We start from the raw sequence: 15,313 nt of genomic DNA, 5'->3' as shown, positions 1-15,313 counted from the left end.
GGCAACGGCGCGCCCTGGCTCTGCGGAAGGGAGAGGGGCAGAGAGTGGCTTGCAACAACCTTGCAGAGTAGGTCACACTGCAAGGGAATTATGGTTTCAGCGTCGCTGAATGTCCGGAAGGCACCCACCCTGTTGATCTGCGGAAGGGAGCCAGGATATTCCCCACTCCAGTCATTTCTTTCTCTTAAAGAAAATACAAAGTATTACCAACTTTAATATATTGGCTGGGGTCGCCATAAATCGACTCACGTTACACATACACAGGCCCTAGCGCCATCGACACAATGGTGATCACGACCGGCTACATCATCCCTGCAGAGTCTGCACGTTTAGGGCCCCATTAAATTCAGGAGAAGTAAAATAAGATGGAGCACGACCGCCATCTCGTGGCCAAAATTAAATACAACACCCCCGTCCATTAAATGCAAGGCACAAAAACATTGACGGCTTTATATTCGTGAAAAGTAAAATAGGCTGCAGGAGGGAGGGAGAAATGGTATAGCCCCGTCATAGTCAGGTTTAGCAAACCAGGGAAAGGAGACCACAGGAAGGCTCTGCAGGAGACGGCAAATGCAAGCCATCTCCGCTTCCCACTTGCCTTAAAAGCCCTTGCTGGGGTCGCCTTAAGTCGGCTGTGACTTGACACCTTATACATACACACACAAGCCGGAGCGCCATCGTCACATAGTGATCACGACCGGCTACACCATCCCTGCAGAGTCTGCACGTTCAGGGCCCCATTAAATTCAGGAGAAGTAAAATAAGATGGAGCACGACCGCCATCTCGTGGTCAAAATCGAATACAACACCCCCGTCCATTAAATGCATGAAATGTAACAGTCTGGAATTACAACCGCCACAAAAACGTCGAGGACGTCTTTACATTTGTGAAAAGTACACAGGCTGCAGGAGGGCGGGGGAATGGTATAGCCCGACCCCATCAGATCTCCTAAGCTACGCAGGGCGGGAGACCACCACTTCTGCTTCCCAACTGCCTTGAAACCCCTTGCTGGGGTCGCCCTAAGTCGGCTGTGACTTGACACACATTCTGCATACACACACAGGCCGGCGTGCCATCGCCACATGGTGATCACGACCGGCTCCAGTGGTTCTCAACCTTCCTAACGCCACGACCCTTGAATACAGTTCCTCATGTTGTGGTGACCCCCAACCCTAACATTTATCCATTTTACAGATGTAGAACAGTGATGCAGAGGGTCTTAGGTGACCCCTGTGAAAGGGTCGTTCGACCCCCAAAGGGGTCCCGACCCACAGGTTGAGAATCACTGGGCTACAACCATCCCTGCAGAGCCTGAACGTTTAGAGCGCCATTACATTCAGGACAAGTAAAATAAGATGGAGCAGGACCGCCATCTCGTGGCCAACATTAAATACAACATCCCCATCCATTAAATGCATGAAAATCTCTTCGGTCAAAATTGAATAAAGCATCCCTGTAGCGTCTCTCCACCTTTAGCACCCCATTAAATTCACGAACAGGCTAGAGAACAGAAGGTGGCGTGGTATATAGCCTGATCTCGTCCATTCTCAGTACTTGTAGGGTCAGTACTTGCAAGGAAGACCACCAAGAAAGTTGTGGGCTCATCTCCTTTGGAATGCGTGCAACCGAGAAAGCATCGTATCTATTCATCCCCCAACTGTTGAAGTTTGGCGAAGGCCGCATCTGTCTGTCAAAATAATCAGCTAGAACAATAGCTTTGCCTTCCTGTTTAGTACGTGATTTACCCGCCCAATTATTTTTGCTGCAGACGAGGAAATTGCATAATTCGATTCTCACGTATTGTTTCCCAGACTGATTAGATAGGAAATCTACACGGCCTTCTCCGCTCATCATCAATACTACCGCAATTATCACACATCATTACCGCAAAGGTCACAACTCTCCAATTACTCCCTTGAGCTGCCCGCTTTCCCGCCGGTAGAAGTGATGACCTCTTGGAGCTGGGGGAATTGCTATCCATTCAAACGGCAAATCATTACAAGGGAGTTGACAAATGGTTAGACGCGGTTATCGCAAAGGATGCAGATCAGCCAGTGATTAAAGGTCAGGGTCCTGGAAGATGCAATAGTTTCCGTGAAATCTAGTTGGGTGGCTGGAATTATAGACCCAAAAGGAAGGAAGCTCATTTCAAATGGGCAATTTGAAAGCGTCGCAGGAAAAATAATCCACAGGAAACTTTCCTGAGCAGCAGCGGCGTAGGAGGTTAAGAGCTCGCATATCTAATCTGGAGGAACCGGGTTTGATTCTCCGCTCTGCCGCCTGAGCTGTGGAGGCTTATCTGGGGAATTTGGATTAGCCTGTGCACTCCCACACACGCCAGCTGGGTGACCTTGGGCTAGTCACAGCTTCTCAGAGCTCTCTCAGCCCCACCTACCTCACAGGGTGTTTGTTGTGAGGGGGGAAGGGCAAGGAGAGTGTAGGCCCCTTTGAGTCTCCTACTCTTCTTCCTCTTCTTCTTCTGAGGAAAGGAAGGGTACAGGTGAAGGAGTACAAGAATGTGTGGTGAGCAATAAAGAGGATTTTGCTACAGGTTTAGAGCAACTCATCTGGACGTTATAGCACACCATGACCGAGGCTGGCCGGATTTCATTAGATCTTCGCTGTGAAGCAGCCTTAGTTAGCACTGTGACGAAAGACCACCAAGGGATTCTGGGATCACTGCGCAGAGACAGGCGATGGCAAACCACCTCTGTTCGTCTCCTGCTTTGGAAACCCCAAGAGAGGGTCGCCGTATGTCTGTCGTGACTTGACACCACTTTTCACCATCACTTACGGCACTGTTGGAAACGATCCACCGGGAAGGCCCCTTGATGAAGCCCCGTTCAAGGTGGTGGGTGCGTTGCAAAAAAAGAAAAATGGGGAAGAGAACCACATATGCCACTCTGGGCTCCTTGGAGGAAGCAATAAAGAAGAGTTGGATAAAAATAGATACCGTGTTTCCCCGAATATAAGGCAGTGTCTTATATTAATTTTTGTTCCCAAGGATGCGCTATGTCTTATTTTCAGGGGATGTCTTATATTTCTGTATTCTGTTCGACAGGCATGCTTCCAAACAAAAGCTTTGCTACGTCTTACTTTTGGAGGATGCCTTATATTTCGCACTTCAGCAAATCCTCTACTACGTCTTATTTTCTGGGGATGTCTTATATTCAGGGAAACAGGGTAGTGAGAAAGTACAGGGCTGCCAAACCGGGCTAGCCCAGCATTAAACCCACAGCTCCGTTACCTTTTCGAGCAACATCGGAGTTTTACGAACCTCTTTAACACCCTGTCGACTTTTCCTCTCTGCTTCATATCAAATTTTAATTTTCTCCAACGAGAAAGTAATTTTGCCGGAGAAACTCGCTAACAGGACAATTAAGAGCATTTTTGTATTAATTTGAAAGCTATGAACATGGAATTAATATTCTGCCGGGTGATTGACTTTTCTAATTAGATCGCTTGTTGCATCCTATTAGGGGAGAGGCGCGCTCCCCGAGTCATTTGTGCTGGCGTGTTATCTAACACTCGAATGGCTGAAGGTAACGGCTCTTGGAGCGAATCCAGAAGAAACAAACTTCGGTTTCCCTGATGGACCCATGAAAGCGCAGTGAAGCAGAAAGCAAGTCTCTGAGTTCCTCAGAATTTTTCTCTCCCTAGAGACACTCAGTTTTTTAAAACAAAACAATTGTTTTCAAACTTCCTGCGTACATGAAGCCGCCTTCGACGGAGCCAGACCATCAGTGCTTCTGACTGGCCCAGAGCCTCCACCGCAGGGGTGTCCAACTCTGGCCCTCCAGATGTTCAATGGACTTCGCAGGGTGCGCATCTGCTTAGGCTCACGCTGCTAAAGGGCCAGGTGTGGATGTGGGAGACCCCAGTTCCAAGTCACGCAATCTGCCACGAAGCTCACTGCATAATCCTGGGCCAAGTCACCCTTTCTGATCTACCTTGCAAGGCTGTTGTGAGGCTGAAACGAGGGGGAAGAACAGCGCCCGTGGGCCTGAGCTCCTCAGAATAACGTGTTTGCTTTTTAAACTCTAGAAGGATCCCATTTCCCATCATGACAGCTGCCCTGCTCTCAGAATATGGTTGTGGTACTTCTGGCTCTCTCCTGTGTTTTCACATTTCAGGGGAAAGCCAGTGGCAGAGGAAGAAATGAGATAAGTTTGTTTACCGTTGCAGATTCCTGTCTGGCTTATAGCCAGGTTGCAGGCTTTTTCTGTGGTGGGACTGATACATTGGAATGGCTGATCTCAGTGGGGCATCTTCACTTTCTGCTGTCTTGAAGATGATGTTATTTTTGAAAGCACCTGGTAGAAGTAAAACCGGCTACAACACTCCTATAGGGTCTCCCCACTTTTAGGAGACCAATACATGAATGAAAAAGTAAAACTGGATGGAACACGACCGCCATCTGGTGGTCATAGTCTGCTATAGCATCCCTGGAGAGTCTCCCAACGTTTTAGGCCCCCGTACTCTCATGAAAAGTAAAACAGGCTGGAACACAACCACCGCCTTGTGGCCTCATCCAGATACAGCATCCTTGTAGAACCTCCATGTGTAGGAGGGCATTAAATTAATGAAAAGGAGACAGGCTGTAGGAGGGAAGGTGGCCTTGCATTGGCAGGTCTTGGAAGGTAAACAGGGTCATTTCTTGGAAGAGACACCACCAAGGAAGACTCTGCAGAGAAAGGCAAAGGCAAACCAACTCTGCTTCTCACTTGCCTTGAAAATCTGTTGCTGGGGTTGCCTGACCATCACAGACACACATAGCACTATCAAAGGAAAAAATTGTAAGCAACAGTCTAGCAGTGGTGGCGAACCTTTGGCACTCCAGATGTTATGGACTACAGTTCCCATCAGCCCCTGCTGATGGGAATTGGCCATGCTGGCAGGGGCTGATGGGAATTGTAGTCCATAACATCTGGAGTGCCAAAGGTTCGCCACCACGGGTCTAAGGAGTTAAAGGCGAGATATAAATATTTCACACGCTTCCACAGACTAACACCTGACAAAACCTCCAGGGCACGTTGGGGTTTCATTGTCCCTCGCCGTACAAACCTCCAATATTGCAAACGTTGGAAAAGTGCAGGTGAAGGAAGAGAGACTTGACTTAATTCTTCCCTTAATTCTACACGGGATGTGTCTTCCGCGTTGTGTTCAAAATGCCCCTCCTGGCTGCGGTGATCAAAAAACCCCTTGAATTTGTAATTATTTCTGACAGCGACCTTCTGTAACTTTCGGCAAGTCGCTTAATGCCGCTCCCTCGTCTCCACTCGTACAAAACGGGAACGAAAGGCCCGGGTTGCTTCACAAAGCCCGTCTGGAGGGTTAATAAATTAATTTTTGTCAAGTGCATTGAAAATTACAAGTACTTATAGGCTCTTCAGTAATGGCTGAATGTTGTGATGAATATGCATGATTTTTTGGATTACGGCTGTCTCAGACCCGAAGTCTATGAAACGCCTCCTCTTTCTTTTCATTCTTTTCCTCTTCTTTGTTTTAACTCCTTTTGTGTAAAGAGAACAACAGAATCTCAAAAGGATCAATTTGGAGCATGTGCGGGTGTGGGGGGGAAGCACAGATTTTGCTTTTAAAATTGAAGCTTGGGTCGAAGTAGAGTAAATGGGCAGAGAGCTTTTAATGTATGGCTTTCATTGCCCTTCAGGAAAGGGTCATTCTCAGAGGTGGGATCCAGCAGGTTCTCACAGGTTCCTGAGAGTAGGTTACTAATTATTTGTGTGTGCCGAGAGGGGGTTACTCATTGGTGATTTTGCCACGTGATTTTTGCCTTAGTTACGCCTCTCCTCTCAGCAGTAGCGCGCAGAACTTGAAGCAGTCTAGCAGGAGGTGCACCGGCGTGCGTGGCAGCCTGCGCCTGTGTGCATTCGTTTCCCGCCCAAGGACCGGTGCAGCGGCTGCAATTAACCCTAACCCTAACCCCGCCCAGGAATGCCCCGCCCCCGGAATGCCCGGCCACCCCCCCGGAATGCCACGCCCAGCCCCATTGGCGCTACGCCACAGTTTGAATCCCACCACCATGGGGACCTGTTACTAAAATTTTTGGACCCCACCACTGGTCATTCTGCCTGCTTTTTTGGGAATGGCAGGAGGAGGAGGAGTTGGATTTATATCCCCCTTTCTCTCCTGTAAGCACCTGCTCTTAACCACTACACCACGCTGGCTTTCTACACCACACTGGAGGAACGTTGTGTAACCCGCTCTTCTTACAGCCCTAGCAATATGCCCACTCACACAAACACAGGAAGCTGGTGCATATGGAATCCAACCATTGTTCCATCCAGGTCTTTCATAGTCCACTGTAACCACAGCGGTGGCTTCCCAGGTGGCTTCCACATCACCCACGACCTGACCCTTTCACCTGGAGAGACTGGGAGTAGAACATCATGAGAAAAAAAACACTCGTTCGTTTTGAGGCTTGCATTCTTTCCCCCCTCCTCTTGCTAAGATTTCGTTAACATGCGTGCTGATCTAACTGCAATTGGATCTTACGTCTAAACTGCGGTTGCGTGCTTGCCTACAAACTAGGAATCTAAGCGAAGGTTCCCTGGCTGTTTGTTAAAACACCTCGGTTTGGACATGGCAGCAAACCGCGGTTGGGTCACAAGGGTTCCTAGACTGAATGTTGGAGATGGGACAGAAAGGAGAGATTAAGCCAGGCCTGTTTGCATCCTGAGCAAACTTCGTTTTCCCCCCACGCAGTCTGAGCACAGTCCTAGCCGTCTGCCGGTTTCCATCTCCAAACGGAGTTCTTCCATGAAACCATTACTCATTCGTGCCACTCTCTGCAAAAATAACAGTCTTGCGGCATCTTATAGACGCGGGGCATTGTGGCATAAGAGTTCACGGCCTAATTATTGTCACGGCACCAAGCAGATTGTTCGTCAACAGCGCCTTCCGTTCGCTTCCCAGCCCAAAGTCTCCGGAGAGGACAAAAAACTCACGATTTTCTTCACAATAATTAGTTTTGCTTACAAGCAACCAGATCCTCTTTGTTTGTCCGTCAAGAATTATTTCCCCAACTGGATGCCCTTCTCTCGGTTAATGAAATATACGAGCTCTTTCATCATGAGAACCTTAGAGAGAGAAAGAGCTGGCATGCTTTTAAGAAGCGGTTTCAAAAGGGAAGGAAATACCTCAAACAATATTCTTTTGATCCAACTGAATACTAACAACGACACAGTTCAAGGGCAGCAAATTTTATAATGGTCGGATTCTTAAATATCATTGAAGAACACCATTTGCTGCCTCGGTGACCGCGGTCTTTCTCTTTGGAGCTGATGTGTCCCATTTTCCCTCCCAAGATAAAGAGAGCTCGCTTACGGGATCTTTCAAAACAACAGTCTTTCTCCAGAAAGAAGAGAGAAAATAATCTGTCAGCCACACCTGGGGATCTTCCTTTGTGCAGAAGCTGAGCTCTTCCTGTATTTTGGCAAGGCCGATTAGTTGCGGGGCTGAAGCACGGAGCTTTCCAGTGAAGCAGGAAGCTCCCGTCTTGCAAAAACCCTTCGTGTTGCATTGTCAGATCTTCCGCGTGAACATCTCGGCCCATCACTTGGCTCCACATCAGCGTGGTGTAGTGGTTAAGAGCAGGCGTGCTCTAATCTGGACAACCGGGTTTGACTCCCTGCTCTGCCACTTGAGCTGTGGAGGTTTACCTGGGGAACCAGATTAGCTTGTGCACTCCCACGCATGCCAGCTGGTTGACCTTGGGCTAGTCACAGCTCTTTGGAGCACTCTCAACCCTACCCACCTCACAGGGTGTTTGTTGTGGGGGTGAGGGGGAGGGAAAGGAGCTTGTCAGCCACCTGGAGTTTCCTGCAGGAGAGAAAGGGGGACATAAATCCAAACTTCTCCTCCTCCTCGCTCCCCCTTGGCAAGACCTAGGGAGACATGTAGGCTGGTGACCCCTCAATTGGGGACCCTCCCCCAAGACACAAGAGATACACCTGCCTAAACCAGGTAGTTGGATTTTCGAGACCTCCTGCCTCCGCTCTTGCAAGCTCCGCCTCCAGAGAGGGGAACACCTCACATTGTCTAAGAAAAAAAAATATCAGGGGTTCTTTTTCTCTCTCCCCGGCCATTTCCTATATCTTGCAGGCACTGGCATAATGTCCATTGGGCAAGGTGGGCAGCTGCCCAGGGCATCACCTTGTGGGGGGCATCAAAATGCTGGGTTCGTTTTTGGGTATTTTTAGTGGTTTTCCATTTTTGGCCTGCAGGGGGCGTAGTTTTTAGGCTAGTGGCACCAAAATTTCAGCGTATCATCAGGAGACTGTCCTTATGCTAACCCCCAAGTTTGGTGAGGTTTGGTTCTGGGAGTCCAAAGTTATGGACTCCCAAAAGGGGTGCCCCTATCCCCCATTGTTTCCAATGGGAGCTAATAGGAGATGGGGCTACAGTTTGAGGGTCCAAACTGCACCAAACTTGGGGTATCATCAAGACAGTCTCCTGATGAGACTGAAAGGTTTGAAGACTTCTTGTCAGAAATGTGCCCCCCCCCCCCCAGCCTGCAACCCGCATTGACAGCAATGCAGAAAACTCAATGCAGAACAAAGATTCCTGGGCAAATTTCTAGGATGTTCCTGCAGGGGGTGCATTTTTGGATGTATCAGCACCAAACCTCACCAAACTTGGGGAGTAGCATAAGGACAGTCTCCTGATGATATGCTGAAATTGTGGTGCTGGTATGTCTAAAAATGCACCCCTGCAGGTACCAATGTCCCAGTGCCAAAATTGATTAGATGGTGGAGTGGCTGCCACATGGGGGGGGGGGCATCCAACTCAGGTTTTGCCCAGGGCTACAGTTTACCCAGGGCTGCCTCGTTACGCCCCTGCTTGCAGGCCTTAGCTGCAGCAGATGGCACCGGCGGTGCTGAGGGGACCTTCTTTCCAATCTCTGTCATAATATAATTTATTTCCATCTGGACAACTGTCACCTCCCGTTCCAGCTATTGTGAAATGATCCATCTCGGCCCAGTTTGAGCTGTCTCCCTCTGTTGCTGCTGTTATCACGTCCGTATCTGGGGGACGCTTGCATAAGAAGCAGGGCGAGTGTTCATATTAAGGGATGTCAGGGCTGGTGATCTGGTTTTCGTTTTAATGGATATTGAAGGACGGACATAATCTCTCCGCTATAAGGTGATTCGTTTTTGTTTTTTAACGCAAGAGCTCACAGCCTTGGTTCAGAAAATCCACACAATACTCATTTAACCATGGTTAGCATGATCATCTAAACCAGGGTCCTTCAGCCTTTTTGAGCCCGTGGGCCCATCTCTGACACGACATGGTACTTGCAGCCACAAAATGGCCGCCACAGGAGGTGGAGCCAGACACAAAATGGCTGCCACAGTTGGGCTGCTGCATCGTTGGGCTGTGCAGGCAACTGATGCCAAAGTAACATTTTAAAAAAATCTACACAGCCAATCAAACCTCCAATAGTCAAGCGGAAGCATTGCTGAGCAAAAACCCTACCTAGAATGATACAATTGGAAGGGACCACAGGGGCCACCACGCTCAAGCTCCTGCCAGGCAGGAATACATCCCACCCGCTTCCCAAACACACTTGGCACCAGAAAAGGCTTTGGCCCATGGGTACCATGTTGGCGACCCCTAAGCTCCTCCAGTCCACCATGGTTAGTTAGTCAGGGTCAGTGGTGGGATCCAAAACTTTTAGTAACAGGTTCCCATGGTGGTGGGATTCAAACAGTGGGGTAGCGCCAATGGGGTGGGCAGGGCACGACGGGGGCATGGCCGGGCATTCCGGGGGCGGGGCGTTAATTTCTCTGTTACTGTAAAAAACTCTTACTGTAAAAAAAAAGTTCCTAATTTCCAGCTGGTATCTTTCTGTCCATAATTTAAACTCATTATAGCAAGTCCTATCGCCTACTGCCAACAGAAACAACTACTTCTCCTCTAATTGACTGTCTGTCAAATACTTAATACTTTCAAATACTTAATTTTGTTTCCAGAAATCAAAAGAAGGATGCTTTCCTTAAACAGGAAACTTTACATTCATTTTACTCAAAAACATGTTTTTTTAAAACAGCCCAACAGGAGGGATGAAATTATCCCGTTTTCTACCTTTGCTAACCAGCCACATAGGAAACAACAGGACTTTATGATTTTTGGACCTAATGGAATTTCTAACGGAAAAGCAGACCCAATTAGTAACCCCCTCTCGGCACACACAAATAATTAGTAACCCACTCTTGGGAACTGGTGAGAACCTGATGGATCCCACCTCTGGTCAGGGTGTATCAAACCGGGATCTGGAACCAGGTTTCTAAGCTGGCTTATTAAACACAATGACTTGTATCTTGCCACTTTACGGAGCAAATTGAAAAGCCTCCTGCCAGTCCATGGAGTCTTCCCCCCAACTTAAGTAGCTGTTTCCTTAATGTCAGTATATCACTTATTCTTCACTGATTTGATTTAATTTACAGGGCAGTCCAAAGAAGACTTGCATTCTTCTAAGACTGAAGTTAACAGGCTTACAAGGTTGTGTGACTGCTGAAGGCTGTGTGACCTAACAGTTAGAGTACTGGACAAGAACCAAGCAGACCTGGATTCAATACCACGCACGGCAATAAATTTATTACCTGACTAGATGAGGTCTCGTTCTATCCTGGCCTAACCTACTTCACATGATTGTTGTGATAATAAAACAGAGAATGGGACTGTAAACTTTCCCAGGTTCCTTGGTAGACGGGGGGAAATGCACTAACGAAATAATAACGAATTATGGTTGTACATGACCTACCAGTGTACACATCCTGGCTTGGGGAAATTTTTCAGGGAAAGCAGGGCAAAGAGAGAAGGCAACGACGTTTTTAATTGTCAAGGCAAACAAGGATTTCTTGGGTTTTCTGCAAAGACCTGCCTTGGCTTCGCAAGCTAACCTGAGTTAAAACAAGCCGCAGTTTTGTGCTGCGTTCGAACCGAACCACTGTTATCCGGGAACATGAAAAAGGACTTTCTTTTCTGTTCACATGTGGCCTGCAGGTATTTCCTGTTCCTCCTAATCCAACCAGAGCAAAAACGGCCTTAAGCCTAAATGGTAAAAATGCTGGCTCGTCCCTTCCTTCCGTTTTTAATCCCCAATGCTTCCAGCAAGAACTCATCTTCCAAAGTTGGCTGGTTTCTGCTGAAGAAGGAAAACGGAAAGGCGTAAACTTTCACAAGATGGCACTGTCTAATTTCTGCTTTGGAAGGCAAGCCATTTTATAAATCAGAATCCTCCGGTTATTTTACGTTCCCTCCACCCTAACACATTCTAACTCATATTTTCACTGATGGTTACACTTATTTTTCTCCTTTTAATCTGAGACAGGAAAGAGCCGGAGTTTGCAGTTTATTCACATGGCGCTGCCATATTGCCGGAGGAGCGGTTTGTCTACCCCAGCCTGAAAAGGGGGCTTTTACGTCAACAGTATCCTCGTTATCCTTCCGAGTGATATATGCATTGCTCGGAAGTCGCATCTAGAAGAAGAAGAAGAAGAAGAAGAAGAAGAAGAAGAAGAAGAAGAAGAGGAGGAGGAGGAGGAGGAGGAGGAGGAGGAGGAGGAGGAGGAGGAGGCGCTGATTTATATCCCCCTCTCCTCCTGCAGGAGTCTCAAGGCTGACAATCTCCTTGCCCTTCCCCTCACAACAAACACCCTGTGAGGTAGGTGGGCTTGAGAGAGCTCCGAGAAGCTGTGGCTAGCCCAAGGTCACCCAGCTGGCGTGTGTGGGAGTGTACAGGCTAATCTGAATTCCCCAGATAAGCCTCCACAGCTCAGGCGGCAAAGCTGAGAATCAAACCCGGTTCCTCCAGATTAGATACACAAGCTCCTAACCTCCTACACCACTGCTGCATCTAGAAGAAGAAGAAGAAGAAGAAGAAGAAGAAGAAGAAGAAGAAGAAGAGGAGGAGGAGGAGGAGGAGGAGGAGGAGGAGGAGGAGGAGGAGGAGGAGGCGTTTGGATTTATATCCCCCCTTTCTCCTGCAGGAGTCTCAAAGGGGCTGACAATCTCCTTGCCCTTCCCCCCTCACAACAAACACCCTGTGAGGTAGGTGGGGCTGAGAGAGAAGCTGTGGTTAATTCCAAGGTCACCCAGCTGGCGCAGCAGGTGGGAGGTAAGCAGCTAATCTGAATCTGAATTCCCCAGATAAGCCTCCACAGCTCAGGCGGCAAAGCTGAGAATCAAACCCGGTTCCTCCAGATTAGATACACAAGCTCCTAACCTCCTACACCACTGCTGCTCTAAATGTTATCATGCTGTCTGATGCCGAGTGGATGGAGATTTCAAGTCAAGAGACGTTCAGAGGTAGTTTGCCACGGCCTGCTTGTGCATGGTGACCCTGGACTCCCTCGGTGGTCTCCCATCCAACCTGACTGATGAAATCTCTAGCTTTTGAGATCTGATATCTGGGCCGTTCAGGTGAGGGCAGGTGGCTACTACACTAAGGATTTCCCACTTCCAGCGTTTACTGGTGCAGGAAAGAAAGAAGCAGTTTAACCCTTCTATGCACCTGGTTTCATGATTTGACACTGGGGTACTTGCTTGGCTATTAGCCTTTTGAAGATCACCCCAACAATATGTAATCAAAATGAACAAAATTTGACTACCAGTACTTAAAAACACTAGAATCAAGACAATGGTTAGTGAACACCACCCAGACACAGGGTGTCTCTCTGCCGGAAGCAATTAAATGGATTAAAATGCAGATGCCCTCCCTAACTGGATTATGCAACTTCAGTGTTACATAGATATGCTAAAATGGTTGGATTCCATTTAACACATGCAAATTGAACCCTTAACACTTTTAACCAATGCAAATGGTTCTTTCTCACACCCTGGACATCCCACAGGTATATATATATATATTCTTCATTTGCTTTACTACCATCAGATCCTATGAAGATGCCAAATGCAGGCGAAACGTCGGGAGAAAATGCTATTGGAACAAGGCCATACAATCCAGAAAACCCACAGCACCCTAATAGTGTGACTGACCTGGATCACCCACGACACCATTTGCAGAAGAAACAGCAAATGGTGTCGGAGTAGCAACAGATCAGGGGAAATGATATTAGCAAACAGACATCAATAAAGGTAAACATTTGCACGTTGTAGGAGTTCCGAGGAAATATTTTTGCTTCCTCCCCCAAGCATAGCTTTTGTCTCTGTTGAAACAAGAGAACAGTCAGTGCAGCTCTCTCTGAGGCATAACGTTTGATTAATCGTACCTAGAAGTCATTCAACCTTGCAGGGTCTACTTTGCTTATACATGTTCCGGCTGAAACAGAGAGATCAATCAGACGCAGTAGGAAATGTCAGGACAATATCAGTTCTTCCTGGTCCCTTATCCCAGCTGCCTTGCCTAGCAATCAATCCTTCCTTCCTTCCTTCCTTCCTTCCTTCCTTCCTTCCTTCCTTCCTTCCTTCCTTCCTTCCTTCCTTCCTTCCTTCCTTCCTTCCTTCCTTCCTCTTCCTTCCTCTTCCTTCCTCTTCCTTCCTTCCTTCCTTCCTTCCTTCCTTCCTTCCTTCCTTCCTTCCTTCCTTCCTTCCTTCCTTCCTTCCTTCCTTCCTTCCTTCCTTCCTTCCTTCCTTCCTTCCCTCCTTCCTTCCCTCCTTCCTTCCCTCCCTTCCTTCCCTCCCTTCCCTCCCTCCTTCCCTCCCTTCCCTCCCTCCTTCCTTCCCTCCCTCCTTCCCTCCCTCCCTCCTTCCTTCCTTCCTTCCTTCCTTCCTTCCTTCCTTCCTTCCTTCCTTCCTTCCTTCCTTCCTTCCTTCCTTCCTTCCTTCCTTCCTTCCTTCCTTCCTTCCTTGAACAAAATAACCATTGCTTTTTAAGATCTCAGGGTTTTTTAAAACTATAAAACACACATTTTGTCCTTTGGATCTTTGCATTTCTAAACACTCGAGTCTGCATTCACACCATCAGTAGTGTTCGTATTTGGACGGGAGACCACCAAGGAATACTACGCAGAGGCAGGGAATAGCAGACCGCCTCTGTTGCAGCCTTCTCTTGTTTTGAAAACCTTCTCCGGTGCCATAAAGGCGTTGATGGCGCTTTCACGCATCGTCCGCCACAGTGCTCTGGCGAAAGTTGATTTCATTAAACATAATGAGCTTAGCACATTAGAGGGACTCCGAAGTCAGCTGCAGCGCGAGTCTGTTGAATTTCTAGAGTTTATTCAGTGATCCATGACTCCCCTGGGTCTTCTTTGCAGATGTGCACGACTGCAAATAACGATCAGAGCCATCTCTCTGTCCTCACGTTCTAAGGACGCACCGTATGCGGCATGGAATTTTGCTGGCTCATATCCCCTCCAGCCACAAGGATAAGTTCGCCAGTCCAATAAGTCCCCATTGCTGTCTTTGTTTTAGTAGATTTACATGCCGTGTTTAAGCCTTCTAACAGTAGTGAAACAACTGAAACAAAACATAACTGTGGGGAACACACATGAAAAGACTGGAAGAAGAAGAAGAAGAAGAAGAAGAAGAAGAAGAAGAAGAAGAAGAAGAAGAAGAAGAAGCAGGGAAGGAAGGAGGGAGGGAGGGAGGGAGGGAGGAGGGAGGAGGAGTTTGGATTGACATCCCCCTTTCTCTCCTGTAGGAGACTCAAAGAGGCTTACAATCTCCTTGCCCTCCCCCCCTCACAACAAACACCCTGTGAGGTGGGTGGGGCTGAGAGAGCTCCAAAGAACTGTGACTAGCCCAAGGTCACCCAGCTGGCGTGTGTGGGAGTGCACAGGCTAATCTGAATTCCCCAGATAAGCCTCCACAGCTCAGGTGGCAGAGCGGGGAATCAAACCCGGTTCCTCCAGATTAGAGTACCCCTGCTCTTAACCACTATGCCACTGCTGGAAGAGCCAGATATGATGGAGAAATGGTTGGTTGCTTCCTAAGCTCTCGATGATGACCTCACGTCTGGCAAGGGGAGGGAGACGGTCCCTCGGTGCATGTTTTTGCTAGTCCAGGGCGGGGCCCGGATGGGTCACGGGCAAAGCTGTCCGGTCTCTGGCGTGGAATCAAAACAGCTCTTTGCCAGAATACTTTGGCTGCATGAAAAGGGCAGCAAGCAATCCGAGGCTGAATTTGAACTGGACGTCGGCTGACAAGGAAACCAAAACAAAACCCGTAGCTGTGTGTTAGAAGAGTGATATTTGGTCATTGACTGTAAATAAAGTCTTTTTCTTCTTACCCTGTTTACCCAAATATAAGACATCCCCTGAAAATAAGACGTAGTAGAGGTTTTGCTGAAGTGCAAAATATAAGGCATCCCCCGAAAGTCAGACGTAG

Source organism: Sphaerodactylus townsendi, linkage group LG04, assembly GCF_021028975.2.
Source record: "Sphaerodactylus townsendi isolate TG3544 linkage group LG04, MPM_Stown_v2.3, whole genome shotgun sequence".
Classification (NCBI taxonomy): Eukaryota; Metazoa; Chordata; class Lepidosauria; order Squamata; family Sphaerodactylidae; genus Sphaerodactylus; species Sphaerodactylus townsendi.
The sequence above is the reverse complement of the archived record's forward strand: the minus strand, read 5'-3'. Positions refer to the sequence as shown.